This window comes from Meriones unguiculatus, chromosome 21 (assembly GCF_030254825.1).
Source record: "Meriones unguiculatus strain TT.TT164.6M chromosome 21, Bangor_MerUng_6.1, whole genome shotgun sequence".
In the NCBI taxonomy this organism is placed as follows: domain Eukaryota; kingdom Metazoa; phylum Chordata; class Mammalia; order Rodentia; family Muridae; genus Meriones; species Meriones unguiculatus.
In genome coordinates, this window is record NC_083368.1 from 5,107,803 (window position 1) to 5,133,750 (window position 25,948).

The 25,948-nt window shown below is 42.2% G+C and overlaps 1 protein-coding gene across 1 annotated transcript in view; it reads right to left on the reverse strand.

Moving 5' to 3' along the window:
* Nucleotides 1-22,781, reverse strand: part of Gprin3 (GPRIN family member 3) — a 68,540-nt gene extending 45,759 nt beyond the window's left edge. The window contains exon 1 of the mRNA XM_021650236.2: nucleotides 22,288-22,781. The gene's annotated coding sequence lies outside the window, so the exon portion shown is untranslated. The remainder of the gene's footprint in view (nucleotides 1-22,287) is intronic.
* Between the last annotated feature and the right edge of the window lie 3,167 nt (nucleotides 22,782-25,948).

A 25,948-nucleotide genomic window follows, 5' to 3' on the forward strand; every position in this document is an offset into this window, starting at 1 on the left:
GATGAGTCAGAGACTGTGAGAGACAGAGATGGTAAATGACTCCAAGGAACCAGTCTTCCAAGCACAGGATTGATACACATATGAACTCAGAGACTGTTACAGCATGCACAGGTTCAAACCAGAAAAACTCCCAACACTGAGAAGGGGAAGTAGACACAAAGTCCCACCATAACCAAGAAGTTATTTGTAATAGGTTAAAAAAGGGAAGCTCAGGTTTCTCCAGCGGACTGGGTATATCAGCCACACTCCAGGTCAAGCCTTACAAAATTGACTCTATGTTTTGTTTTGGTTTGCTTGTGGGCTTTTTGTTTTAATTTGTTTTGATATGGCGCTTCTTGTCTTATTGTTTTGTTTCTTTCTTTGTTTTGAGTTAGGTAGAGAGGGAAAGAGGGAAAGCACATGATTTGTGGTAGGTAGGGTAGTGTTGGAGGAGCTGGGGGAGTGGAAAATGCGATTAAAGTATAAAGTTTTCCTAATTAAACAAAAAACGTGCTAAAGAGCATTTTTTTAATTTTTAATTGTTATTTTTATATTAATTAGTTTATTCACTTTGTATCCCAGCTGTAGCCCCCTCCTTTATTCCCTCCCAATCCCACCCCCTCTCCCTCATCTCCACCCATGCCCCTCTCCAAGTCCACGGATAGGAAAGGTCCTCCTCCCCTTCCATCTGATCCTAGCCTATCAGGTCTCATCAGGACTGGCTGTATTGTCTTCCTCTGTGGCCTGATAAGGCTGCTCCCCCCCAACCCCCAGGGGGAGGTGATCAAAGAGCCAGCCACTGACTAAAGAGCATTCTTAAAAGAAAAACTAAAAATGGCTAAGGAATGTTTCAAAAAGTGTTCAACATCTTTAGCAATTAAGGAAATAAAAACACAAATTATATTGAAGTTTTATCTTATTCCAGTCAAAATGGATAAAATCAATAAAACAGCTGACAACAAACACTTTTGGTGATGTGAGGAAAGAGTAACCCTCATTCACTGTTGCTGGGATTTGAAATTGGTGGAGAAACTCGGGAAATCACTTTGGAGAAGTATCAAAAAGCTGAAAGTGGAAGTACCATATAACCCAGATATATTGCTCCTTGGCATATAACCAAAGTACTCGACATCCTATTCCACTAGCTTAGCCATGTTTATTGTTTCTCTATTCAGAATAGATAAGAAATAGGAGCAGCCTATACATCCTTCAATGGATAATGAAAATGTGGAGCATATATATGGACTACTATTCAGCTGTAACAAAGGAAATCACGTGATTTGCAAGTAAAATGAATGAAACCAGAAGATACACTGAGTGAGGTAACTCAGACCCTAAAAGTCAAATGTTGACATTTTCTATTATTTTGGAGTTCTATATCTAAAGCTTTAACTTTGAGTGTATAACCTGGGATATGAGTGTATAACCTGCAGAAGTGGAAAAGTGAAAAAGAGGCCATGGTGGAGGGGAGAAGGAGCTCTAGAGAAGGAGATATTGGGATGCAGATGACCTCAAGGAAGTAATGAGAAAAATGGGAGGCTTTAAGCAGGAATGGGGGGACAAATAAAGAGGAGAGGGAAGGAAAAGGAGTAAGGATGTTTGAAAATTAATGGGAAATATATCATTTTACATTTACTTAAAACACATATAGAAAACACTTAACAGGCTGGATATGGTGGTACACACCTATAATCCCAGCACTCTGGGAGGTGGAGGCAGGTGGAACTCTGTGAGTTTGAGGCCAGCCTGGTTTACAAAATGAGTCAAGGACAGACAAGGCTACACAGAGAAACCTTTCTCGAAAAACAAAAACAAAACAAATAAATAAAAGATGTAACTGTATACATCCTTTACCATTTGGTGTGCTTTTGTATTCTACAAGAGTCGAAGGCTATCTAACAACCCACGGCCGTGGGGTTCAAGAGACCCTGAACACAATATGAGCTATTGCCGTTGCCTATGGTGCCTTCCTAGGACTTGAAGGTAAGCTCACAGGCTTCAGGCACAGGCCTTGGAGAAAACAAGCTGGAACTGACCTTGGAGACTCCTCTCTGAGGACTAGGTCTCAGAAATCTGAAGGTGCAATGTAAGTTTGCCAGGACAGGAAAACAATAGCACTTCTATCCAGCTGAAAGGCATAGGAACCACAACAAAGGCCAGCACAGCAAGACAGCACCAAAGGCGCAATAGTGGCCTTTGCTGGAGGTAACTGTCAATCATTTAGTTATATTTAAGATTCACTCGGTAGCAGGGAATTCATGCCTGACACTTTACAGAAAACCAATGGGTGAGGTCATGGACTCTGAAGAACCTACTATCATTGCTTCCTTAACGCAGCATAATTCCTACCTGCATTCAAAATATCTATCCTTATGCCCATACATAAATGTAGCTCTCACCAAGGATCAAAAGAAGCTTCTTTTTGCAGCAGATGAAACCATTGCTGAGATCTGTAACTAGTCAAAATGCAGGAGACAAATGACCGTAGGGTACCCAACCTTAATTTATAAGATACAAATCCTACACTTACGGCTCACAACACATTGTAAAAGCGGGGCCAGAAAGACTGTGAGAGCCAGAGGACCAGAATATCTGGTGGTAGAGAGTGTCTTCTATGTGTGACAGGGAGCTGCACCCTTGACATTTTAACAACATGGCTGCCTAAACAAGACCTACAGTATGGTATTTCCTGTGTGTGTGGACATGTTTATGCATGCATGTGCATATATAAGTATATGTATGTGTGGGATGATCATATGCTATATATGTGTATATGAGTATACGTGTGTATATGTGTGTATTCTTGAGTGTATGTGTGTATATATGTGACTGTTAGTGTGCATGTGTGTGTATAAGTGTTTGTACATGAACGTATAAGTATTTGCACATGTATGTATATATATGATATATGTGTGCGCATGTGTAGTAGGTATGTGTATGCACACAATATGAGTGCATGTATATGCAGGCATGTATGTAAGCATGTGAATGTGCATATATAAATAAATATGTGAGTACATGCATGTGTGTGCCTGTGTGTACATATTATGTGTTTATGTATGTCAGTTTGCATATGTATCTGAGACTTTGTTTGTATATTAGTAAGTGTGCATTTGTGTGTACATGCATGTGTATATGGATATGTCTACGTATGTTTGTATGTATGTGCATGACTCTGTGTGTGTGTTCATGTGTAGAAAAAATGTAGACATCAGTGTTTAGGTCTCTAATTTATTATTTTTTGAGACAGGCTGTTTCATTTATAGCAAGTACTTTCCCAATGGAGTCATCTTCCTGGTCGTGGGGAGTGCCTCTATCTTTTGAGGAGTGATTTTATTCATGTCATAATATACTATGCTGGGGAAAAGTTGTTAAAGATCACAAAACCCTCCTTCTTGCAGTGGTTTCTCCTAGAGAATTGCAAATGTCTTGGAGTGTTTTCTTCTTCCTCAATGTGATTTCTTAGTTGTGTGCATTTTTTTAAATGACTGATTTGAGACAGACAAAATTGCTGGTCCTGGAAGAGAGGTGCTAGTTTCTAAATCATTTCCTAGCAAAGCAAACTGGCTTTTGCTGCATCAAAGTAGAGGTTCTCAGCCTCTTGGGTGACAACAATGCAAACAGACTGGCTGGGGTTCTTGAGCCTCACTCATGCGTAAGAAATTGTGTGTGTGTTGATGCCATATAATATTGTTTCACTTTTCACTAATAATTTTGAGGTAATTACATTTTCGTTAATATATGTGCCTAGCACTGTCAGAGCTGCAACTGTGCTTCAATGCACACTATAGACGGGAAGAGGGAAGCTGACAGACATGCTGCTCGTGTAACTTGATAGGAGTCAGCTTCAGCACAGTTGAGGGGAATTTTGTTTTTGCAAACAGGGCATTCTCGGGAGAGCTACAGAAAAATATTATGCTCTTGTCAGGACTACACATCTCTTCTAAACTGGGGTGAACTACATAATTTTACCCTTTAAAGGTCAGGAGATGTTATTATGCAACAAACTTAGTCTGTGATTTTTTTTTTTTTTTTTTTTAAGGCAGCATCTCATAGTACCACCATAAGGTCTGGGTTAGTTTCCACAATCCCTAAGGCTGGGGAAGATGAGTATGCCTTTTCAATGACAGCCTCGTACTGCTCCTGCTTTTGTGCCTACTGTGTGCGGGACTGCAAGCAGTGCCACATCCTAGTTTCTCTCCCGTCATATTCCTAATTGCAATGATGTCTGGGCACCATTTTACCACTGTCACGTCTCCGTGATGCTCCCTCTCACTGGCAGAGGACCTCTTTGTGGCTTTGACTTCCTTCCTCTGAGTCTGAATTCCCTTTGTTAGGCTACTGTTTCCCGTCCTTGGCATCCACCCTATCTAATGGCTTTAGGCTGCACTTTGAGTCCTCTCCCTCTCTCCGGTATTGAGCTCTGTAGGTATAGCTGGACAGCAGAGTGTGGAGCGTTGTGCCAGTACGCCACAAGCAGCTCCCACTACTGGAGCTGGTGGTGTTCTACCTACACAGGTTGTCCCTCTGGTCATCTCCATTTCTATTACCAATGTTTTCTCTGTCAGTTTGGTGATTCTGGTACCCTCCTGCCTCTGTCATGAAGTCACCAATTCCTGTCTCATCCCTGCCAGAAGCGGGTGTAACTTTGTCTCCTACAGCAACAGCTGAGACTCCAGCGTCTTTGCATAGCTCTCAGCTGCAAAGCCCTCCAGGGCACCCCTCTAGCTTCCATACTGAGTTCACAGATGCCCATGGCATCGCAGCAGCCAAATTAAGAACATTGTCCCAGGTCTTCCCCCTGCTCTTCAGGTAGACTAGCACAGCAGCTGCTGATCTCCAGTCATGCTTGAGGTTTGGGTACCTCACAGTCAGTCTCATAATCATTGTATCAAATGAAATCCTGTTGCAACAGGTCTAGTCCCATTAGTCTGAGCTCAAAAACCATTCAGTGGCTCCTTATGGTGAAAAAGCTGCAGCTGTTGATGGTGTTTCCAACACTGCTTTGAAACATTGCTTCCAGTAATCTGCCTGGACGGCAGCCAACGAGAATCATGCCAGTATTAAAACATGGCAGGGGTCCGGCTTGTACTGCTCAGCTCGGGCTCTGTCACAAGTACTGCTTACCTCAACTATGCTGGCCCTCCATGTCTTCCTCCTTCCCATCTAGCCCAAAGTACTGATAAATCAACTGGATACAGAGATTGGCAATGTGTGGGGAAAAAACTGGTGAGAACAGCAGGAGGAAAAAATCATTTTTCAAAGAGCTTAGAATTACTGAAATTTTGGGAAAATGCCAGTGTGTATGAAATACTCCTCTCCTGATATCTCTCGTGATCCATAGCCTCAAGGATAGAGCCTCAGTGAATTGAAGGCAACCTTGGCTACAGGATTTCCCATAATCTGATTGGATGATAGTTACTGAGGCATATGTGTGTGTGTTTCTTTCCTGCTGGGTTAGAAGGCCCACATTTTAAGGACTCTAAGTGGCTCAACAGTTAGCCTTTATGACACTAAGCATAGCACTTTTCATGAGTCAGCAAGATGGAAAGGCACCCTGCTCCAGTCTAAATGTGAGTGTGGAGACCAGGCATGCCCGAATCATAGACACCAGAGGATACACTGCACGTGATTCTTAGCAGAGTGGGAACGTGGCATTATCTCAGGCGACAGGACTGTCAGCTCAGATCTGAGGTCCATTTTAACAGGGTCAGGGTCAGCATTTTCTCCAGATGACCCATGTTTCTGACTTCAGAACTAGAAGGGCATTATAATATGGGCCACAATTCTAAACTGGATTTTATTGATTTTTAATAATGAAAACAATTCACATACAGTTATATTTGCTCTTTTTAGGGCATTCATGCCTATGAATTCTCACAAATGCTTAAGGTGTAACCATCACCATAACCAAAAGAGCACATATGCCTTGATTGACTGCCTCTTTTTTTTTTTTGTTTCTTTGTTTGTTTATTGTTTTGTTTTTCTATTTTTTTTTCTTTGCCAATGTTCAATACCCATTAAATGGAAACTGTATTTCAAATTTGGATTCTGGTCTTTATCCAGGGTAGTGGCATGCAATATTAAACTGCCCTAAGATCCTGAGCAGGAGCAGGGAGCCAAAGGTAAGTCAGATGTGCAAGCCGGGGAGGGAACAGCCAGTACCGTCCATACTCTATGTTGCTAAGCTAGGAGAGTTGCTCAGTTAGTGAGTTAAACACATTTCACCCTAATGCTGATTTAGCATAGATAGATCTTCATAACTGCATGGAATTCTAAGAGCTGCCACAGTCCTGGGACCTCAGGAATTCACTAACAACATAAGAGCCCACAATGATTCATGTTCGTATTTGTTGTTAGACCTTAAAATTTTTGTTGTTGTTGTTTTTGGGTTTTTTTTTTTTTTGACACTTTTTGTTTAACTCTTGACATCCTAAGCATACAAACTGAAAACTTCACCCTTTCAGATGCACCCTGTTTCTACTTCCATAGTGAGGACACAGTCAGCTCTCTCCTCTCTCCTCAGTTATTTCTGTTCTCTCCTCTAACCTTTCTTGGTAAGAAGCAAGCCTTAGTTTTCCTGAACATATGACGCTCTGCCTCTCTAACCAAAGGGCATGGTTTTTAACAGGCTAGTGACCGGTGTTACAGGAGTGTTTCTGTCTGACCAGAGCAGAGGAACACATTCACCAACACAACTGGGCCATACACTGTTGCCTAATTTTACCTCTTTGGCAAAATAAGTTCAATTAAACTATGTAGCTTCTTCCCTTTTTCATAGGTTTTAAATTTTTCAATGTTTTCCATGAATTCTTGTTTAAATAATACATTTTATTTGCCTACTTTAGAAAGTAGAAAATTGGATACTATAAATGAAATACTGAAATATTTTACTGATGGATTTCCTGGGCCTACAAAAGATAAAAGCTGCACTAAGTGACTGCGAAAGCAACCTGAGGCTCTCACGATGCATGGAATGGAAAATTTAGAATGAGTTCATATCATTACAGCTGTTTGGCTTCTAAAATAAATTTCCATTAAGTCTTTCCAGTTCAGAGTATGTGTTGAGTTATAAAATATTTTTCTATGCATGCCCATTAAAAAATTGTTGTAGAGGAAGGGAAGATGGTTTTGCAGTTAATAGCACTTGCTGCTCTTGCAGGAGACCCAGATTAGTTCCCAGCACCCACATGGTGGCCTACAACAGCCTTTTACTCAAGTTCCAGGGTATCCAATGACCTGTTTTTTCCTTACCAAGCATGGCATGCATGTGGTACACATATATATGTGCAGGCAAAACAGATATAAAATATATATTGGTTTATATAGATAGATAGATACAAACACATAAATAAAATAAGTCTTTTAAAAGTTATGGCAATGCAAAATGAAATAGTATCAAGTTATTAAAATATGTCACTTCATTTTTACCTTTTTGTGACAGGGGTTTAGAATATGCCTTTTTCATCTATTCATATCAAAAATAACAGACTAGGGCAGAGGAGATGGTTTAATAGTAAAAATGTTCCTGAGGACACGAGTTTGAATCCCTAGCATCTGATGGAAAATGTGAAAAGTCAAACAAAGCTATTGTAATCTCAATGTCAGAGGGCAATCTGGTGCACCCTGAAATCCCACTGGCAGGCAGTCCAGCCAAAACCACGAGCTTCTAGATCAGTGAAAATCTCTTTCAACGAACAAGCAAAAGCAATGGATGTCCTGCTTTGGCCTTTGCATGCAGGCTTACTTGCACACTTATGCACACACACACACACACACACACAGCCGAGAAATTGAGAATCTGGTTCATGCTAAGAGAACAGAAAAATTGTCAAAATAATTTGTACTTTGGTTCAATTACTAGATTAAAAACAAAAAACAAAACAAACAAACAAACAAAAAACAACTATCCATAGCATGGAATGGTGGCATGGACCCATAACCATAGTATCAGGGAGGCTGAGGCAGGAGAAATTCCTTGAGTTCTACATAGTCAGGCCTACAAAGTAAGTTCAAGGCCAGCTTGTTACACAGTTGAAACCTTGTCTCAAAAATAATCAACCAAGCCACCAATCAATACACCCAAACTACCAGAGTTTACCAGTTATTTCTTTAAAATATGTTCCCATAGCATGCTACTTGCAGTCTAACAATAAAATATAACAATAACATTTGGAAACAACTCCAATTATTCAGGGTTGTCACAATGTAGGTCAAGTAAAAGTGGATTCCTTCTGCTGTGACTGCTTCATTTCTTTGTCTACATTCTTCTTAATATTTTACTTTCTTTCTTAGGCTTTTGTGCCTTAAAAGTGGGGAGCTCCTTTTCATTTTACACTTTCTACATTGGTACACAAATTCGTCCTTTCTGAATATAAGTTGAAATCATTAAAGTACGAATTTTGGCTTCCTGTTGTTCACAGAAGAAAAAAGAGCAGCAGTGTGCAAGCAGGCAACCACAACAGCCTGGGTCCTCTCCTGTTCTTCTCACTATTGCACAGAAACTCCAGCAGGAAACCACAGCTATTTCCTCTTCACCAATTCAAATCACAGGAATTGCCAGCCAGCCTACGCGGTGGAGACACTCCACAGAAGCTTTCGAAAATGTATGTCCCCTGTGCTCAGGAGCTTTTGAACATTTGGCAGTGTTTTCTGGGGGCAAATTCTCAAAGAAAAACAGCTCTAATAATAGTTACACCATAACCATTTACTTGGGGGTCACTTACATGAAAAAGCAATTAGATCCCACTCAAACATGGTTCCCATCTCAAGACAGCTGATTTTTAAAAGTCCAAGAAACCAATATGCTAAACTTCCACATCTGACTCAGCCTTATAAACATTCTCAAGTGAACAAAAACCTATTACCTTATGCCCCTAAATCAGGACCAGTTTCTGCCTTTGTTATCTGAAGTGGCTTAAGAGTCTCTGTGTCTAGCTATGAAAATAGAGTCCCTTTGTCCATGTTCATAATACTGTCCTTCAGAACACACCTTGAGGTCTGTGATACGAGTCCCTACCGCGTGCGTTATCAAGGGAGGAACTTCCTACTGAACACCTCTAAGCGTCCAGAAAGGACAAAGAAAAGATTATGGCAGAGGTCCAGGCTTTTCAAGAGCTTTGTCTTCAGCATGAATGGCAGACATTCACACTCAGAATGCTGCTGACAGCTGCACGGAGTCCTGCAGCTTTCCTATGTGTCCACACTCCCTGGAGCAGTGGCTCTCAGCCTTCCTAACGCTGTGACCCTTTAAAATGGTCCCTTATGTTGTGGTAACCCTCACCATAAAATTATTTTTATTGAAATTATTTTTATTGCTACTTAATAACCGTATTTTCGCTACTGTTAGGAATCATAATGTAAATATCTGTTTTTCCATGGTCTTAGTTGTTAGACAACCCCAAAGGGGTTGTGACCCACAGGTTGAGAATCACTGCCCTGCAGGAAAAAAAAAAAGCTTCATGAGGCATTTCCTTATAAATGTACCTATAAATGAAGAAAAGTAAAGTTTCTGGTGAGCAGGAAGGTATAAGTAAGAAGGATGTGTATTGAAAAAATGTCAAGGTCACCATAACTTCAGGAACCTGGAGCAAGGCTAAAGAAAACGCCACAGAGGACTGGGGAAGTAGGAACAGGCTGACATTCACAGTACAGACAGAATGCACACCAGGTTCTGAGGCCCAAAGCATGGCTTCCTGCGCCATGTACACAAATCTGTCCAATTTATATTGATCTTCGATTAAATGCTACTTATTTAACTTAATTTTAGTGAATATTTTTATTAAGTAGACTTTAGCTGCAAATGTCTTTAAATAGATTAGCCTCTCCATGAGGAATATTACCTGTGATATCACAGCTTTGGCCTACCAGTCACATATTTTTAAAAGACATACTCATACTTCCATAACTGTTAAACTAACAAGTAAACCTGGGCCAACCAAGCTTATGTCAAGACCACTCTGGAAGTCTCCAGCAGAAAGCAGCAGTCCCTGCCACCCCTTCCTGCAACAGAGAGGGTTTTGACATGGCAAAGGTCATGAACAACTAGCAGGGGGCAGGGCAAGACCAACCTCGAAGAGAATTCCTTCAGTTTCTTATTTACTAGAAAATATCAATGGTGTTTAAGACTGGTTAATTTTCATCTTCATGCTGACAGAGCTCAGTACATTTCGGCTTCACTACCACATCAGAATCATGGCTTGGGCCTGGTGAAGCAGCGGACTGCATGTGTGAGGCCCTGTGTGATGACAATGAGTGCCTCACGGGGCGAGAATGCAGACCTGAGCGTTTGCCTGGCATTGGAGTTTAAACCTGTCTCCAGCCTCCTCTGCATATGATATTTTCTGTTTTCAGTTTCGCATGGAACACTAAGCTAGAAGCTCTCATAGGGGATTGCTTAACATTCATCTATGATTGAAACATCAACCTCGGAAACACCAGTTCTATAAATAGTTTCTAAGTCCAAAGTCCACAGCAAGTTCAACAAAGACACAGGCCTGGCTTTTTCTTGCTGTGCATGTGAGTGTTCACGTGTTTGCGCACACGTGTGCACTGCCTGTGCATGTGACTTAGGAAATGCACTTTTTTTTTGCTTTTGAGAAACAAAGAAACGCTGTTTGCCAAACATACGTGTTACCTGGATATTCTGATAAAGCCATGTTTGCAGGGTTTATTGCCTATACAATGATTTATGGACTTAAAAAGCTTTTCCTTGAACCCACGCACTTACTAAAAAATATGCCTTATGACAACTGCAGAAATTCTCATATTTCTTTTCAAAGTAATAGGAGATGAAATCCAAGTTGGAAAAAGGCAGTTCATAAAATCCTGCTTAATTCTTCCTGCTGATAATTTCTGCGGGACAGTGTAGCAAGGCATTGGGAAACACCTAATTTTGAGGCTGGGTGACCCCAAATGTAAAGAGCTCCCTCCAATATAGTTTGTGGAACATGTTCCCCACTTTCTTTTAAAATTTCAAATTTTTAATTCTAGCTTTTGTGAGAAATGGGCTCAGCGGAGTGCCACTGGCAGGGAATCCGAAGAAACATTTTGAGAGTTGTATGAGCTGTGTTCTGTATCTCACCTGTGTTATAATGAGTAGATGGCTAAAATGAAACACATGAGGGTTCTTCTGTTGCCTGGAGCCAACACTGCAAATTGCCTGCATGTTTGCCTCAGCTTCCTCTCTTGCTTCACTCCATCTCACACGTCCCATGCAGGTCTGGTTGCTCTTCCAGTACAGACGTGGCACCCTGCCCTTTAGCCTCCTCTCTTGCCTCTTGGGTGATAACCTCCCTTCTAGTTTGGATTAAGAACAGTCAACCACCCTGGGAAAACACCAGAGACCAGATGCATGTACTACCACTTCAGTTACCAGTCTGTGGCCCTGGAGAGAAGACCCACAGAAGAATGATGAGGAGCACCAAGGGGTCAGGTGGGGGGGGGGGGCTACAAGGTAGACACAAGAGAGTGTGGGGCAGCTGTTGAAGAGCTGGACATCTTTAGCATTCTGGTGTGAGAGTTCCAATAATGAGGCTCTAGGGTAGACATTGTCACCAAGTCTAAGGAACTACCCAAACCAATGGCCTCTGAACATACTTAACACTTACTGGAGTCTCACCCTCTATTCCAGCAGTGGTTTGTCAGAATAATGAGCTTTCTCTAATGTCTGTTACATTATTTATGTTATATTATTATATTATCCCAATAATAAATTGATTTCTGTAGAACTGTCACTCTTGGTTATTTGTAGCTATTTTTTTCTTGAAGTTTCAGTGAGGTTGTGACAAACTCACACAGAAGAGACTTCCTGTGCAAAAGCTAGCCATCAGCAGAAATGGGAAGGCTTTTCCTGTGTCTGCCTCGTCTCTCTCGCTTTGCCCTGTTTCTTGCTTTTAGCAGTTATGGCGTGTAACTTTAGCATGGAGTTGAGGACACTTACCTCTGAGGTTTTATTTTCTGAATCATTAAGACTAGATTGAGAAGAGTTTCTAGTTTTCAGTGTGACCTCCCAGGAAAGAAAGGAACATAGGTGAGACAAGCATGTGGTCAACTGTGAAGATGAGCAGAAGTTAAGCTTAGTGAGTGGTACCCATGGGAAGGAAAAGATCCAGGGAGAGAGGAAAGAAGCTTGTTGTCAGGCTGCTAAGGGAATTCCTAAGATCCTGGCCAGGAAAATGGCCAATTGTAACTTTGGTGAATCATAGTTACCTCTAGCAGTATTCCAGGAGTCTGGGGATTATTTAAACTCTAAGACTATTTCCTTCAGCTCTGGATCCCTAGCACATAGCACAGGCTCAATATGCTTTGACTAATGACCTGATAAATTATACCTCCTCCCATCAGTACCTTCCCCAGCCACATTTTAAAAGCCAGCCCCAGAATAAATCCAGCAATGCTTTCCTTTAATGTATAAAGCAGAAAGGGCTGACATATCCCTAGCCCATCGTGGCTTACTTTATTACTCCAGTAAGCCCTCCACTCAGAAGTCACAAAACCCACCGGCACAGTCTCTTAATCAGCCACCCCTGCACTTTCAAATATCAAAAAAAATCACTTGGAGATCTAGATATCAGTTTCTTCACAAAAATATTAAACTTATTATTACTTTTCCTAAGGAAATAAAAATTATCTCTGAAGAATTTTATCATTCATGATTGCCTACATGTTATCAATACATCTCAGAAGACATGGCACCTACAGTTACACACTTCTTACGGCACAAGGAAATGCTCCTTCTCCAGAAAGCTCAGAGTGGATGTAGTACTGTGTCCTCTCTTCCCTTCAAATGATCCTATTCTCAGCACTGTCTTCTTGGTATGAAGCTGCCAAGGCACCAACGACATTTTTAGGATTAATAATTAGATGAGAGGATGTTTTTAGAAGTAAGGTAGGAGGCCTGGTATGGGGGAGGCTTGCAAAGTCTTCAGGAGGAAGGAAAGTTGAGAAAGGATGAGAGACTTCAGAGGTATTGAGGCAGCTTTTGCTACTTAAAGAATGGTCTGAGATTAGCATCCTTTTGTCTGAAAGGGGTGCATTTTAGCCAGCAGCATGCCTAAGGAGAACAAAGCCCTGGATTTGAGTCCTTTCACCACAGAAAATCTGGTCATGGTAGTGCATGCATTTCTCCAGCATTCTAGATGTAAAGGCAGGAAGATCAGAAAGTTCATGGTCATCTCCAGTTATAGAGCCAGTTAGAGACCAGCCTGAGATACAGGAAATCTTTTCTTAAAAACAAACAAAATAAGCAAAGGGGCATTTGCTTTTATGTGCAACACAAATTCATCAATCCTGATGAAAGTCACCTCACCTTTACCTATATCAATAGCCCAGTTCTGCTGAACAGTACCAACTGTGTTTGTGCTTAGCTTCAGAGAAGGGCTGTATGCACGGACAGCTGTCATCTTAGAGGGCACATCTTAGCTCTCAAGCCCCAGCCAGGAACCAGGACATGCGCCTATGGTATTCTTGGATATTTAACCCAAGTGCCCCACTCGAAAGCCTAGGACTTGCTCTGGGCTTTCAGAAGGCTACACAAATATGGCATATAAACATATGATGCTGTATGTAAACATGATATATTTAAAATTATGTAAAGCAATTCGAGATGAAATCATAGCCATAGCTCTTTTCAAAGGACGAAATATAAATTATAGTAAAAACTGATAATGATTATAATTTTAGGACAGTTAAAATCAAGCAAATGACCAGCCAAATTACAAAAAGAAAAAAGAAAAAGAAAAACAAAACCAAAAACCCTTCTCTATCCAGTTACTAAGACTAGATCAATTCAATTTGCATTCATGAAGCTTTTATATAATCTACATATTTTGAAGATGGAAACCTATTAGGCTCACCAGTTTATGGGAGTTAGCTGTATGTGGGATAATTATCTTTCTGCTCTGCTGAGACAAAGAATTTTAGAAGTCTGTGGTACCTTCGATACACCCTGTGCAGAGATCCAAGACCTGTAACTGTGAGTTCTACGTGCATTTCAGAATAAAGTCGAAGGATTGAGTGCAAGTGACTTACAGGAAACTTCAAGGTCAGAAGGACAGTGGGGGGTGGGGGAGTGAGACTGTCATAAAGCTACAGCACAGGCAACTGTATTGTGCCAGCCCAAACATCACAGAGCAGCATTTCATGTTTTTATAATCGATCTCAGGCTTGATTGTTGACTTAATGAAAAGCCAATAGCTTCAGGCTGCAATGCTTTCACAGGCTTACAGACTGATGGCTTTCAGTTTCTAGGCTGGTACCTATGTCTCCAAACCTGACGCCCCTACAGTGAAGATCTCTGAAGAGTCTCTGTTCTGAGAATCAACAATCAAATAAAGACAAAAACAAACAAACAAAAACATGCTCAGGTGGCAGGGATTGCAAACTCTTTCCCACACCTGCTCAGAGCTCAGCCTCTACCTCCCCCTTACTGACAGTCCTTTCTGCCTGCTTTCAGAAAATGTTCAACATGAAAACAGAGCCAACATCCAGTTATTTACTTCATTTTAATTTCATTTTTTAAGGATAAGTAATCGATAGAAGAGCTTTTTGAAGGGTATGCTTAAATAATGATATACTAATCAAACGTTAAAACATTCATGCTAAAGAGTCAACTACTTCATACAAAGTTCTCAAGAATCAAGGAAGGCTTGTGGAGACAGCATAACTTTAACCCATGATTGAGTGCACTGAGAAAGTGACTTAGAAGAAATGAGCATTTATTTCTAAATGCCATACAGCAAGGACAAAAACCGAATTTGAAGAAAGTAGAACTCAAAATGAACAGCACTTGCATTTTTGGACATTTTATAAAGGCTTATCATGGGAAAGCACACTCTTATCACAAGCTAACACAGAATGTGAACAACAAAAAATCTCTGTTTTACTCAGTATCTCCCTCTTACAGAGCCACAATTCAGCATTAAAATCAGGAAATGATGCCAAATTCTGCAACGTGGAGAATTTGTATAGTGTACTCACTAAGAGCAGTGTATAGGCAGGGCCAGTTACACCTCAGAAATCAATGGTCCACAAGAACTGAAACAAAGGCACTCTCTGATTACTCAGAAAACAGAGTTCACAGAAGCACTGTACTCCCCTAAGGATTACATTTAAGCAAAGTTCCATCTTTTATAATGAACTTTCCATTGGCACAATATGGTTACTTAGCATTTAGTGTATTTATAATTAATAGCCCTGAAAAATAATCAAGAATCCATCATCATTTTATGTTTCACAAACTAGATCTCCCATTTCCATGGTTTGTTTGAAATTCATGCTTAAAATACATTTTCTGAATTTTTTTTTTCTTTCATAAAATTGCTAGATACAAGTGTGAGTTTTGAAGGAGGATGGTATTTATGATAGCTGTCATTCAGTCAGCAATACTATGGAGGTCCTAGAGATGCCCATGGCTTAGTCTTCCGCTTTCTTTAGAACAATTTTCTTGGTTCTGAAAGTGTCATGGCTGGAATTCTGACTACAGCAAACATCCTAGCAGTAGCAAAAGTGGTATGCATCCCTTTTACGATCCAGGAATTAAACATTCTAAATGGAACCTCATGTACTCAAGATCATCTAGCCAGTCTCCACAGTTTTACTGAAATTTCAGACCAAAGGGACAGAGATGGTCTGAACTATACCCTGCTCTGCCCATACACTGGCCTTAGTGGGTACAGTATACAAATTCTCGATGCTGCAAAATTTGGCATTGCTTTCAGATTTTCGTTCCGAATTGTGGCTCCATACGAGAGAGATACTGAATAAAACAGAGAAATACTTTTCAATGTCCATTCCATCTTTCATTTTAGCTTGTGATAAGAAAGGCATACTTTACTTACCACCAATTTTGGAGGAAAGGCTACATAATTAGGCTCTTCTCCTGCCTCTAAGGAGGAGACTCTAACAGTACTGCCCAAACCCCCACTACTATCCCTGTCCTGTGCCTAGGCTATAACATGATTGAAGATAAGCTACTGACTTTATAAAATCTGGCTTTAAAAATCTTTGGGAACCTCTAAAACGTAAAGAAAGAGAAAGAAAGAAAGAAAGAAAGAAAGATAGAAAGAAAGAAAGAAAGAAAGAAAGAAAGAAAGAAAGAAAGAAAGAAAGAAAGAAAGAAAGAAAGAAAGACAATTCCGATTTCTAAGTTCCATCTCTGAATTTGAGATTAGGAACAGTAAGGTTATTTTATTTAGCCCTCTGGCCATGGGTCTGTCGTTACTGCCCGCAGTCAGTGAGCTGGGCCTAAGTTATGGCTGGCTTCAGATTAAGAGAATTTCAAGCTCGACTACTGGAGTACTGTCACTATGTTGCTAATTCCAACACATGCCCAGCAGGATGCGAGGCTAAGCACTGCACTCAGGGTCAGCCGCTTTGGACCCAGAGAAGAGCATGTCTGGTTGCATGCGGGTTGATGCCCCAGGTCCCGCCTCTGAGAAAAAGGTATTGGACGGGTCTGATGCTCTTTGGGTGGATGACACCTAAATGAACATCTGTACAAAGTCCCAATTTATTTCTAATATCAGAGATCAGACCTCTACTCTTGCCTGATGCGTCTAAAACAAAAAGGGGGAACTGTAGAGAGCTGCGGAATGCTATGCCTTAAAGATGGAGCTGGTTTCCGCCTTCCACCTTCCCGATGGTGAGTGCTCTCTGTCACGAACAACTCCACATTTGGCTAAGGCCGAGGATCTGGCTTGCTTCCATGTATGTGGACCTATCTGCATTGCCCCCGTGGCACGCCTGGGTTGGCTACCCAGAGGCTATTTAAGCTGTGGGCTGGCTTTCCCCGGGGTCCGAGGATTGTTCAATGTTCCTGAATAAACTGCATTGAAAAAAAAAAAAAAAAAGAAAAGAAATAATACATGAAAAGCACTTTTGACAATGCCCTCTACATTTTTTTCTTGTCATCTTATTATCATTACAATAAAAATTCATGGTTAATAAAAAAAAAAAAAGTTCTGAGTGATTTTCTCACCGGCATTCAGTACACTAAGTCATTTAAACTGTAAGATTATATATACATTTTCCCATGGACTTCAAGAATGCACTTTCTTTCAAATGCAGCTTCCAATATTATTATCCTAAACCTGACCTGAATTCAAATTCATCCCATCACTACTAATCTAAACTACTACAGGAAAAGAGGATGAGTGTGGAGTCCAGGTGAAGCAGAAAAACACATAAATCCTCGTATTTGACTCCAAATCAATGAACTTGTGCTGCTGAGTTGGTGCCACTGTTCTGAATAAAGGCATAGATAGCTTCATTCAGAAAGGGTCAATACCACAATACAATTTTATTCCAGAGCCGAGACAGCAAGAACTTGGAGAAAAAGAGTTTTCAGAGGCACAAAACCTTTCTGCTCCGACTTTTCCTCTCCACAATACCATTAGGCAGAACATGCAGGTGCTAGCTGCCTTTTTTTTTTAATTTTATTTTTTATTGCACTTTATTGATTAATTGGTTGATTGATGGTTGACTGAATGAGTATGGGGTGAGGTAAGGTACAGTGCCTGGAGGTTGTCTCCTTCTAGCATGTAGTAATAGAATTCTGGTCATTAAGCTCACTCACAAGGCCCTTTATCCCCTGAGCCATCTTGCCAACCCAAGTTCACAAAAACATATTTCAACATTATGGTAAGATGACAGTCAAAACACAAATCAATCAATGGAAAGAAAATATGCCTTGTACTTTGCTTCTGCGATTCTGCTCACAATGGGTACTTGCTTTTTGTCTTGTGACAATCACCTGACTAACCCCTGTCCCTCTGTTTTAGTGATTATAGCTGTGTTCTGAGAAATGAGTCATGTTACACTCTGGTACATCTTGTCAATAGTCAGTAGTTCAGTTACCATATTCAACTGAATACAGGTCCAACAGATTCATGCTGTTGTGGCCATTCTAGGTAGATTTTTCTTAAAGTATTAAGAGAATAAATTTTAGACATAAAATAATTAACAACATAAAATGCTACATATGCAGAAATAGAGAATACAATAGCAGTTGTAAGAAGTCTAGGAGGAATGGGAAGCTCTAGGGTAAATGATATACTGCAGAAAACCTACGACCTGTAGGAAGAACAAGTTTAAAGATCTTGGGTACCACATAACGGCTGTCATTAATAGCAGTGTGCAGCATTCCAGAGTTTTGCTACATTAGTGAGTGTTGCTGTTGCCAGGCAGGGCAGCACGCGGGTGGAGAGTAGGGGATGAGAACTGGGCAACTGGGGATGATTCATGTGTTGATGGTTTCTCTGTAGTAAATGTCTATTTTCTTCATGTCTACCTACCACCCTTTTCTTGCTATCCATTCAATCCAACCACCATTCACAAACTAACTCAAGCTCCATTTCCTTGCTCAAGCTTCTCAGGTCAATCCACAATGAGGGCCATGCCCTCTGAATTTCTGTTGACACGTTTGGTCAATTCTAGGTGTTGCCTTTTCAGTGAAGCAGTTCTGCTGCTCAGGACAGTGCATGAGGGCCTGCATGGGTACCTTAGTTCAACTGCTGCAGCTTGCAAACTGGAAGCCTCTCTATCAGTTAAAGCAGTAGCACTCAGCCTGCTCAGGACATGGGCAGCAGGAGATACACCTTTACATCATGGTTCATGACGTACCTACATGCAAGCATACCATTTTTTAATTAATTTTTTACTTTTTTTATATTAGTTACAGTTTATTAACCTTGTATCCCCGCAGTAGCCTCCTCCTTCATTCCCTCCCAATCCCACCCTCCCTCCCTCATCTCCTCCCTGCCCCTCTCTAAGTCCACTGATGGGAGGGTGTTCCTCCCCTTCCATCTGACCCTAGCTTATTAGGTCTCTTCAGGACTGGCTGCAGTGTCCTCCTGTGTGGCCTAGCAAGCAAACCATTTAAAAGTCCCACGGGCAGCATCTACTCTTATATGTTGTTTTACTCCCTGGTATAGACAACGATAAAAAATGCTGATTGCATTACTAAACTGATTCTATGGTCTTTACTATCTGGTGTTTGAAAATTCCAAGTCTAGAAGGTCACTTACTGATCACTGTAGGGTTGATATAACTAGTTCTCTCACTTAAAAATTATCTAAAACTTCTATGTGTCTTCTGGGTGCTCTTTGGTCCATTTCCTAGAGTTAACTGTTATTTGTTGATGGCGTTTGCCTTTTGGAGTCATTGGGGATATTTATATGCTTTGTCTAATCACTAGTATCTAACCTTCATCCCTGAGTTCTATTATCATAAAAATAAGATTATTAGCTGGGTGTGGTAGTACACGCCTATATTAACCCAACTTGAGAGCCTGAGGCAGGGGGATTGTGAGGTGAAGGGCATCCTGTGTGGCAGAGCAGGACTATGTCTCAAAACAAAAAAGTAAAGAAGTAAGCAAATACAAATGAAAAATTAAACTGAACAAGCAAAAGCTCTTCTATATTTCTAAAACTCATTTCTATAAACTCAATCTCTCCTCCATCATGAACTTTCACAACATTCAAACTGTCGATAACACTGGGGTCCTTGAAGCAGCTGAGCTACAGAAAGTCATGACTTACTCAGAGACCCTTTTCTCCTTGGAAAGACAAATAAAAAGGAAGCTACCTCTCCTCTGTAGCTCTTTGGAGGATATGATGTGGGTAAGCATATTGAGAACAGCTCAATATGAATGGATTCATTGTCTCTAAATAGAAGGGCTTCCTGAGGCTGAGGTAGAAGCTCTTCTGGACTGAGCTTGGGGATAGAGTCTGCTTCATTCTCTCTCCCTATCTTTACTTTTATGTACTCACAGAATTGCCTTCCTGGGCCTCTGCTTACTTAAGGCCCTTCCTGCTCAGTCTTAACCGGGGTAGCAGCTCTCATTGTTCTGGTTCCTGGGAAATGTGCTTTGTGTCCTCCTCAACCTGTCCTCTGAAGCTCCTTCCCACAGCACCTCACCTGCCTCTACCTGTCTCTTCATCTAGTGTTGTAAACTCAGGCTGTGCCTTATTTATTCTTGTATTTCACATTCGAGGGCCATGCCTTGTTCAAGGAAATACATGTTGACTGCATGAGTGAGCAAGTGACTGGCTGGCTGAATGGAGGAGCACATAAAAGACAGAAGCCAAGCCATGGAGAACCCTAGCACAAGCTGTGATGAAAATTGTGTCCTTCCTGTGTGAAGCCAGTAGTTTACCTTTTTGTGATCCCATGATGGCTTCCCTGTAAGTTGTAGATTTTGTGACAAAGCTCTAACAGTGAAGGATAGCTGAATCTTATTTATTTATTTATTTACTTATTATTCATTCATTCATTCATTCACTTTACATCCTGATTGCAGCCTCTCTCCTCTCAATCCAGCCATCCTGCTTCAAACAACTTCCCTACCCCCTTTCTCTTCCTCCTTCTCCTCAGAGAAGGGGGAGGTTCCCTATGGTTACCAACCTACCCTGGCACCTTAAATGAATCTTTATGGGTATATTTCAGGCATAATCAAAAAATTTTGCAGGAACAAAAAATTATCCTGAGAAAGTCCTTTGAGGCAATGTAAACACTAAACTTTTAGTACATCCTGCTGGCAGCCCACTTCCTCACCAACTGAGGTTGGCCTGCTTTAGCCAGTACTTGAACCCTCCACGCTGGGAGGGTACTATGCTGTACTGTGCCATGTTCACAACAGTACTTGATGATTAGGTGATGCTTCACCTCACCACAGCTGGCTCCATGCGTTTCCCGGAGTTCCCGGGCTGTCTTGGAAACTCCCTTCAGTGCCTGAACATCTAGACTGGTGACCGCAGCGGTGATCACTACGTTGTTTTTCTGTTTTAGATTAACGTAGTCCCCTACTAAACACATACACACCAAACGCATTCTTAGTGCCTCTTAAAAAACCCACACATTTAAAAAACCAAACACTTCTTAGTGACTCTTTGTCAAAAAAACATTCTCTGCACAAACTCTGGCCATTTGCAGAGAGCAATAGCAAAGATTTTCTCCTTTGTACGGTGACTCATATATCTTTAGTCCCACAACTGTTACTCAGGGTAGGCAATGGTGAACACAATGGAAAGGCTAGGATAGTTTATAACTGGAAAATAGGCTCATTCGGGAGAAGTATGCTTAAAGCATTATCAAGGTAAAATATGCAGAAGCACCAACAAGAGCAAACAAAAGCCCACGCAAGAGCTGTGTAAATATTTCATGAAGCTAAGCCTTAACCACTCCTTCTCTGCAAATCTTTCTGGTGTTGTAAACACTTCAGTTTCTTCCAGTCCTGTTGTGACCCAGATTCCATGAAAAAAAATAAATAAAATGAAGGCATGGACCTATGGATCGTGAACAAATGCGTTGTGAAAACGGAAGGGAGCAAACACCTTCAGAAAAGGTGGTTGCAATCTGGGTGGCTAGCTGAAGCTCCCTTCTTAAGCCCCCCTGCCCCCAGGTTCTTGCCTTCTCCCACCTACTCAGCTACTCTCACATCATCCTAACCTTGAACTGCGTACATGCAACCAGTGATCTCCTTTAACATCCCTTCAAAAGCCCTTGAAGCCTCATGTGTCTTTCCTGCTTTCCCTCCACCCCAATTTACTTTCCAGTGCCCAAATCTTCCCTCTCTCCTCTTCTTTTGTCCACTGTCTAAAATGTTGCCTACATCTCTTCCGTTTGACTAGGAAGCAAGACGATTTGCTGAGTACTGGAAGAACGTCTCAGACCTTTGCTATAATCTACCCGGAGAAGGGTTTATCACCTCTAGTCTCTGCCTTGATTTAATGTGGTTCCAAAGTTCACCTCTAGACACTGAACAGCTCAACAATGACTTCCCTTTATCAGCCTCAGCCGGACCTTTCTCTTCTCTCCCTACCTCAGGAAGAAATATTTATGCAGATGTATTAACAAATGCATACACATGCATACATGCATGTAAACGAGTGCATATTGCATATGGGTGGGTTTTTGACCTTACAGGAAATAATCACAGCAAAATAACAAAAATCACACACACACACACACACACACACACACACACACACGCCCCCCATTCGCATATTCGCCGTGTGCATATCCTACTGATTAGGGTTTCCAGCTCAGAAGCAGAAAGCTTTTTAGCTTTGGGTCAGAGCTTAAGAGAGCAATAACCTTGCAGAGAAATGCATCACCTGCGGAGTCCACCGCCCCTCCTGGGAAGACGGATGGGCTGGGGACGTAAGCAACAGGCAAGGGATCCACGAACAAAATGTGGGAGCGAAACCCTCCTTCACCAGCACAGAGCACATTGCCAGGCTCCTTTTCCCAAGGCTGGCCACTGGGCCAGGTGGCCGCGGGGGCGGCTCCTTTCCGGCGGTGGCTTACCTGCTCCGGCGGGCTGTTCCCCGCTGGGCCGCTGTCTGCACGGCAGTGCTGAGCTTCCAGTCGCCCGCAAATTCCCAGCCCTGCCTCGGCCACACCGCTGCTGGCGGGGGGACACGCGCGGTCCGCTGCAGCCAGGAGCCAGCTCTGCGCGATCAGGAACTGAGATTACTATGCCAAGGGCTGAGGCGGCGCTGGAGCGGGGCGGAGACCGGCAGCTCCGCCGCTCGGCCCCTTGCCAGCCTGGAGGTGGCGTTCACGTGCGGGCTGATCCGCGCCAGGCAGGCGCGCCCCTCCGCCGCGGCCAGGCCCCAGCCGCCGATCCCCAGCGGCAGATCCGCAGGCGGCACCCTCCCGGCCAGCCCAGCTCCGCCCTAACCGGCCGTCTGGGCCCCGCTCCGGGAGCCTAGCGCCGCGGGGGAGGCCAGACGACTGGGTAGCTGTGCTCCCGCTGCAGGGGGACCAGTGACAGATGGGAAGTTAAGCAGGAGATTAAGGGAGAGGGCTGGGGACCCAGAGCCTCTCAGCAGGAAGTCTGCTCCTTACTCCAGCAAGTCGCTACACCCAAGGTCTGGGTACGAAGGAATACCTGGCTCCTTATACAGTCACATGCTCTTCTGAACGCTAGCTGACCACACGGTTAATATGTTGTAAAATGGGCAACAGCTTACGTATTTAGAATCGTCACTTCAAAAGCGTTCCGGTCTCTCCTCTCCGTAACTCCCGCCAGGGGTATGAATGGCTTCGGACACAGCCCCTCTGAGCCAAGGCTGCAGCACTGAATAGAAAGTGAGCAGTCTAGTGAGCCGCTGTAGATGGTGCTAAACAACACCACCAGAACTATTACGAGAAGTATTTGTTTGCAAAATTTGCAGGTACAGTCCTCACAGCTACTTATTAAGGGGTGTTGTTTTGAAACTTTGCTTGAGAGTAGGGTAGTAAGCAGCCCAGCTGGTATCGAAACCTCTCAACGAAAGTCTTTCAGTTAGTGCTCAGGGTTTACCCAGGGTTCCTGTTGAGATGATATCTGTAACAGGACCCAGGATCTGAGTTGCTTCTTTGTTTATTTTTTTCTTTTTTAAGAAACTCCCAGGTCACGCCGAAGTCTCAGACGTTAGGCCACAGAGTTTAAATATGTTTTTTTGGTGGTGTCGGTTGTAGATATTTTCTGAAGGTTTTTCAGATTAAGAAGGATTTTCAGAAGTTATGTCTTGGCTCTTGAGCGAAGAAGTGGAAAACAGCTTCTTTTCGGTTGAAGGAAGAAGTGAAACGTTGCAGTGGTCCCAGGTCGCTCCTGAAATATCTTCCTCAGAACAGTGGCTGGAGAGAGGGATGTTGTTTCCAGGTTCTTAGCCTTTTAACCAAAGAACAGAAAGTTGCTTACTGATTTGTAAACAAAGCAAGATACCTTTATTCAGAGGGGAGTGGCAGCACAGAGCCCATAGCACAGGAGACCACATGGGTGAGAGTACCTGAAGCCTAATTTTCACCTGGGACTTCCTTGTAGGTCCAATAGAAGGAAGATCTGTTTACTAACGGGCATAGAGTGGATGCTTCGCTATTTAGGTTTTATATTCACTTCTTCTACATATTATTTCTTCCCATAATACACATTGTTTCAATCATAGACATGCACAGTTAACACAGAGGCGAAGTCACTTTTGCCATATAAAATAAAAGACAGTCACTGGTCCCAACAGTCAGGGAGCCTATACGGTCTTTATTCTGTCTTCCTGCTGCACAGAGCAAGTTCTACCGCTTCTGCTAAGCTTCCCGCATATCTTTCTACTGCTGATGTTTCAGACTGCTGGGGAGTTTCTTCAACTTAAGCACTCACATGAAAATCATTCAGCAAATGATTCCTGGCAAGAAGTTCTTCCAATGCTATGCGGAGGGCATCTAGGGTTAGCACAGGACACAAAAGACATTGACGTGATTCCTAAGTAGCTCCCTGAATGCCACTGGAAGCCCATCTTCAGCAGCCCAGAAGTTCTCACACTTCCGTCCTCAACAGCACACAGATGAGCGAGAAATGAAGCTGTTACAAAGTCAAACAAAGGAAGTGTGCTGCCAGTGCAGTAAGAGAAAGTTTTCAGAATAATATAAACCATAACACCAGACACAGTAATAAGTGTTATTAAATGCCTCTTACACTCAGGCCATGTATAGACAGAAGCTCATGGTTTTGTAGAGGATGCAGAATTATTTAAAAAATAGATCCTAAAGGATTTGGAGAGAAAAACCAAAAGCTGTGGCACTGTTTGGAGAGTTTGCAGATCCTTTGGGACACAAGTTCTTACGGGGGTTGCAGCCTGGCCCTGTTTTCAATTATCTCTGCTTCTTTCCTCTCTCAGTTAGGGTTTCTATTGCTATGACTAGACTGATCATGCAACTCTTATGAGAAAATATTTAACTGGGGCTGGCTTACCGTTCAGAGGTTTAGACCATTATCATGGCGGGAAGCATGGCAGACTGCAGGCAGAAGAGGTAGCTGAGAGTTCTACATCCAGATTAGCAGGCAGCAGGAAGAGAGAGTAGGCCACTAGTCCTGGCTTGAGCTTCATCAAAGCCCACCCCCAGTTATACACTTCCTCCAACAAAGCAGTTCCTACTCCAACAAGGCCACAAACCCAATAATGCCACTCCCTATGAGTCTGTGTGGACCATTTTCACTCAGACAACCATAATCCCTAACCCACCAAGCTTTGATCAGGCTGCTCTCCAAGCAGCTGTCATCACTCAAGGTAGAAATGTTCCAATTAGCATGCCTTTCTAGCCATGGGAGACTATACCCTCTAAACTGTGAGAATTAACCCCTTCTGCCTTGAGCTGTTGTGGTCATATATACAAGGCAAGTCAATTATAATTGTTTGTTGCATGTTTGCCTTATATACTATTGTGGCTTGTGTGTGTGTTTATTGCTATGGCTCTGTCACATAAACACTCTCAACTTATTTGTTAAATAAATAATTATCCTCAATTTACTAATTAGGTAACTAAATTTTGAAATATTAAAATGACCTGTACAGTGTCCCACAGCTATTGGGTTCACCTTGACTACAATTCAATGTCCAGCCCAATAACTTGTATTGATACCATATTTTTTTAAGTGCAAGTTGTTAGTGATGTGCAGGGGTCAAAATACATTTAAAATATGTAAGAATTTTACATTACATTTTTCTCTAAAGGCCATGTTTTTCCTTGGGTTTATTCATTTTAGCTGGACTGAGAGGAAGTAATGGCAGTGCATACAAACACACAGACAATTCTATGTAAACACACGTACACTATACACATGCACGTGCACACACAAACACACATACAACATGTGGACTCACACAAGTATGACGTGTACATCTACAATTGCACAAATGCGCAAGCCACTTGCCGCTGAGCCATGCCATCAGTGTTGGTCTGCAGACGGTTTTCATGCATGAGTTTTTACTCTCTGGGTCTCTTTGGCTCCAAGGGCACAGGTTCTCTACCTTTTATATCCCTATACTCTGCTTAGTATTGGACTCTGGTAGAACTGTTAACATGTGTACAACATGGTTGCATCTCTCCAAAAATCATGTTACAGGTCATGCTCAAGAGTGCAGGGAATCAAGTGAAAGAAGGGGGAGTTAGTATGACCTGGAGAGGACAGGAGCTCCGCAAGGACCAA